Raw genomic sequence first — 5,261 nt, 5'->3', positions numbered from 1 at the left:
CTGTGCCCCGGGGATCTGGTGGGTATGTCCTCGGAGGTTCCTGCTCATGTTCCAGTGGAGAAGGAAGACGACGATGGGCAGGCCAGCAGATAAATAAACGAGAAAGACAGCATGTGGTCAGCAGCCAGTGGAGCAGGGACCTGGGGCGGGAGAGGGAGGTGGGGAGCTGAGGCCTGAGCTGCTGAGGATACCTGGCCTAGCAGGCCAGCTAAGACACAGCAGTGGAAAAGGCCGGGAGTCAGGGGCAGCCTCGGAGGTTTGGAGGAAGTGACAGAAGCAGACGGAGCAAGCGAGTGGGGGAAATTGTGTGGCCCTGGAAAAGAGTCTGGATTTCCTTCCACTGTAGCCAGAAAGTCACTGGAATCTTCAGCCCAGGAGTTCTGTGATCTGACTTACATTAGAAAATACCACCCAGGATGCTCCTATGGAATGGAGAGACTGGGGAGGAGGTGACAGAAAACTTAGGAGGCTGAAGTGAGAGAGGAGGGGGTTTGGACCAGGGGTGCAGGTGAGGGGCAGCCTCTGGTAATGAGTGGCTGTGGGGGGTGGCTTAGAGAAGAGCAGGAGGAGGTCTGATCTGGAGCCTGAGCCATCCCTGAGCCAGGACTGACCAGCCCCAAAGAGGGGAAGGCCGTGGGAGGGAAAGCAGGAAGCTCTGCTGGACTGTGGATTCCGGGAGGGGCCTGGGAATCTGAATTTTTAATGAGCTGACCCTCCCCTCCCCCCACCCCAGAGATTCTGGTGAAGCCTCAGCTCTCAAATTTCAACTCTGGACTTGGAATTCTATGTGTGTAAAAAACATAGCCTGGGGTTCCATTGCCAAGTAAGGGGTAGAATATAAAAGTTTAAACATAGAAAACCCCTTGTCATTTCACTCATCGCAACTCTCTTTTCCCATGAAACAGGAAAGAGAAGACTCCGGAATCCCCTCCCTCAGCAAGGAAGTGGGTGCACTTTCCTGGGAGTCCGGCAAGGGCCTCTTCTCTTTCACACTCTGAGATTCCAAGGGTAGCAGCCCTCTTCGAGGTGCCTACAGCCTGTCTGTGCATGGAGGAACCGGCAGAAAAGAGGCTAACACCTGCAAACTACCAATGATTCCAAGGGTCTGATGCAAGACCTCAACCACCCTAGAGATGACTCAGTGGTCAAGCTGAGCTGAAGGGTGGCCTCTTCTCCAAAGGGTACCTCTTCTTACACACAAGCCTGGGAGGTTGGCTGTCTAGGGCTCATAGACCAGTGTGGGCAACATAGACCCAGGTTCCTTCTATTTTTCTGTTGCCCCTTCTTAGCAAGTGGCCTCTATCCTAAGGTCTCCTTGTGGCCCAGAAAGACGGCTGGGCTTCCATTCATGATGTCAGGCTGGAAGGGGAAAAGTGGAGGAGCAAAGAGGGTCTAGCTCCTGCTTCTCAAGGAGTCTGCCCAGAAGTCCCACACACATTTGCTTACATCCCAATGGCCAGAATTTAGTGCACTGACCACACCTAGCTGTAAGAGAGGCGAGAAATGTAGGGTGGTTTTTGTTTTGCTTTCTTTTTGTTTTCTTTAAGCTGAGCCCTTTGTCCAAGACTATAGTAAAACATAAAGGAGAAAGAAGTGTGGGAAGGCAATCAGGCACCTCGATCCCAGGACATTAATGGTGAAACCACGTAAATAAGATCAAGGCCTGCCTCTGCTTAACACTCTCCTGTCGCCTGCCACCCCAGCCCTTCACCATGGCCCCACAGCCCTAACTGATCCAGGCCCTGCCCCACCCCTTCCTGACTCATCTCATCCTCCCTCTCCACTCAACATGTGTTGAGCTCATTCCCCACAGCCCAGGGCCTTTGCACTTGCTGCCCCTCTGCCTCCAATACATTGCCCCAAGATATTTGCACAACTCACTTGTCTCATCATGTAGGCCCCAGCTTACATGCCCCTCCCTAGAGGGCCTGCCCCACACTCCCTACCACAGTCACTCTCAGCCCCATTACCTGTTTTCCAGAGCACCCAGAACACTCTGGAATTTGCTCCTGTGTCCTGTGTTTATGCTCTACAGGAGCAGGAAGACTGTCACTTTTGCCCGAAGCTCACTGGCACAGCTGGAGAGGCTGCCTATATGCAGGTGCAGATGGAAGAGAACCCTTCATTTGTGTTTCCTCCTGCACAGTGGTCTGTGGGGGCCGGTATGAGAAGGCTCTTGCCAGAGGCCTAGGTTCAGTGCAGCCATTCATGCTTTTTTGTTTGTTTGCTTGCTTTTAATTGAGTTAGAGTCTTGCTCTGTCATCCAGGCTGGAGTGCAGTGGTGTGATCTTGGCTCACTGCAACCTCTGCTGCCTGGGTGCAGGCTATTCTTGTGCCTCAGTAATCCCAAGTAGCTGGGATTACAAGTGCTCACCACCACGCCTGGCTAATTTTTGTATTTTTAGTAGAGGCAGGGTTTCACCATGTTGGTCAGGCTGGTTTCCAACTCCTGACCTCAGGTGATCCACCCACTTTGGCCTCCCAAAGTGCTGGATTACAGGCATGAGCCACCACGCCCGGCCTGGCCATTTGTGGTAGGAATGTGCAGTACTTTGTTTCTCCTCACTCAGCCTCACTGTGGGACTTGGCAGTAGAAGGGTGGCTCCTTCAACTTCCGCCACGCCTGTCTGTCCACTTCCGAGAGATGGTGTTTACAGATAGGGAGCCCTGCACTGGTGCTTGGCCACAAATGTTCACACCACCTCAAGTCGATGCCTGGGACTCGGTAGATGCCTGGATGGCTTGTCACCATCACCCAGATTCCTGCTCTCTCCCTGTGGTTGGGCTTCCGGTGTCCATGGTCATCTTTTTCTTGCTTTGCTCCCTTGTTATGGAGCACAGCCTCAAGGAGCTTTCTGCGAAGGAAGGGAAGAGGCCCAAGGAAGTCTTTCTTCCTTCTCATTTAAGAAATAGTTTATCTGGGTATAGAATTGAGTTTGGAGATAATTTTTTTTTCAGAATTTTGAAAGCATTACTTCTTGTCTTCTAGTTTCTCCAGAAACTTGCAGAAGCTTCTTTTTGTCGCTAGGCTTTTGAAGTTGGGCAGCAATGTACTTTCGTGTGGGTGTTTTCAACCACTGCGGTGAGTAACTGCAAATGTTTTTAATCCAAAAACTGGTGTCCTTCATGTCTGAGAAATGTTCTTGAGTTATTTCATTTATGAATCATTCCCTCTGCGTTCTCTTCCTTGCCTCCTCTTATTCCTATGTTGAATCTCTTTAACTGATCTTCGATGTTCTTACCTTTTATGTCCTCTTTTTCTTTGCTTTGTCTTTCTGCTCTGTTGTCTAGGAGGCTTCCTCCCTTTTGCCCTCTAATCCATCCTTTCATTTCTTCTTCTTTTTTGAAAATCATTCTTTTGTGCTTTTAATTTCCAAGAACTCTCCTTTAACTCTATCTCTGTTTCCTTTGTTGGCACTTCATGGATATAATATCTCTTCTCTCTCTGAGGTTGTTAATATACTTTGTAAAGGTTTTCTTCAGACATAACCTGATAACCTTGCACTGTCTCTTTTTAACACTGTTGTTCTCTCTCTCTCTCTCTCTCTCTCTCTCTCTCTCTCTTTTTGAGATGGAGTCTTGCTCTGTTGCCCAGGCTGGAGGGCAATGGCACAATCTCGGCTCACTGTAAGCATCCACTTCCTGGGTTCAAGCAATTCTCCTGCCTCAGCCTCCCAAGCAGCCAGGATTACAGATGCCCACCACCATGCCCGGCTAATATTTGTATTTTTGGTAGAGATGGGGTTTCACCATGTTGGCCAGGCTGGTCTCGAACTCCTGACCTCAAGTGATCCACCCACCTTGGCCTCCCAAAGTGTTCGGATTACAGGCTTGAATCACTGTGTGTGGCCTTTTTTTTTTCTTTTGTCTGCTTTGTTTCCTCTATTCCTCAGCTGTCTTCAGATCTGTGACTTATCAGATCATCATTAAGTACCAAAATGCAGATTAGAAGCTCCCAGATCTTGGTGGGTCACTTGACGAATCTAGCAGTGTTTGTAAGTTGAGGTCTTGCATTTGGGCTGGCCGGATCCCTAAGAAAGATTCCACCTCCTCCCTGGTGAAAAGCTCTGGCCAATTGGCTTCTGGAACTGATTAAGGGAAGGAAGCTGGGCGGGGGAGTCCCAGGACTCTGTAGTCCCCGTTTTTAGTACAGCAGCTCTTAGCTGTGGTTTGCCTCTCCCAGTCCAGTGCATAAACCTTGGACTTTTGCTAGGGATTGGGGAGAGGATGGGAGTAGTGATCTAACAGCTTGGAGGGAGGTAGGGGATCCAGAGTCTGCAAGTTTTCAAAAGCTTTTGCTCCACTCTTTCTTGTTTTAACTCCCATTCATCCCCATTTCCAGGTGTTCCTGCAGCTGCAAGTTCCTGAGGCTTTGAGGGCTCAGAGATGTGAATAGACTTGGATCTCTTATAGAGAATCAAATAGCCTAAGGTCCTATCTAACTGAGCCCTCTCTGTCAGGTATCACTCATCCCTCTGTCCCCAACTTCCAGTATTGTGTTGCTGTCATCTCTTCCCGATATCTTTCTTATCAAGTTGATGTCTTTTAAAAAATGATTTGCTGTCCAGATGCAGTGGTTCATGCCTGTAATCCCAACATTTTGGGAGGCTGAGGTGGGAGGATCCCTTGAGACCAAGAGTTTGAGATCAGTCTGGGTGACACAGTGAAATTCCATCTCCACAAAAATAAAACAAGCAGCGGGGCATGATGGTGCACTCCCGGAGTCCCAGCTACTTGGAAGGCTGAGGTGGGAGGATCAATGGAGCCCAGGAGGTGGAGACTGTGGAACTATGACTGCACCTCTAAACGCCAGCCTCAATTACGAAGCAAGGCCCTGTCACTAAAAAATAAAAATAAAATTTAAAAATGTATTCGCTGTAGTTTTAGTGAGTGCTGGGCTGCCATCATATCTCACCCTCCACAGCTTACAAAGGAGGTACTGGGGGTGGTAAGAGTTAGGGCTTCCAATAGAGATGAACAGGTGCAGAACATCTGACCCCCCTCCTGTGTAGGGGCAGTCCTCACTTTATGAGGCTGAGCCCACCACCCCTGTAGAAACTGACAATGCCACATACATACTTTCCTGTCATTACTAGCAGCTAGGCTGGGAGTCTATGCCCAGGCCCAGCTAGTAAGACGCTCCCACCCCGGCCAGGCGCGGCGGCTCATGCCTTTCATCCCAGCACTTTGAGAGGCTGAGGTGGGTGGATTACAAGGTCAGGAGTTCGAGACTAGCCTGGCCAAAATGGTGAAATCCCATC

The 5,261-nt window shown here is 49.7% G+C and overlaps 1 long non-coding RNA gene across 1 annotated transcript; it reads left to right on the top strand.

The window, feature by feature from the left end:
- Positions 1-865: 865 nt before the first annotated feature.
- LOC103790508 (uncharacterized) lies at positions 866-4,831 on the top strand. The gene is made up of 4 exons (XR_004735743.3): positions 866-1,181; positions 2,036-2,101; positions 2,990-3,082; positions 4,343-4,831. It is a non-coding gene; the product is annotated as an uncharacterized LOC103790508 (long non-coding RNA).
- The last annotated feature ends 430 nt before the right edge of the window (positions 4,832-5,261 follow it).

Source organism: Callithrix jacchus, chromosome 2, assembly GCF_049354715.1.
Source record: "Callithrix jacchus isolate 240 chromosome 2, calJac240_pri, whole genome shotgun sequence".
NCBI classification, from domain to species: Eukaryota; Metazoa; Chordata; class Mammalia; order Primates; family Cebidae; genus Callithrix; species Callithrix jacchus.
The sequence above is the reverse complement of the archived record's forward strand: the minus strand, read 5'-3'. Positions and strand labels throughout refer to the sequence as shown.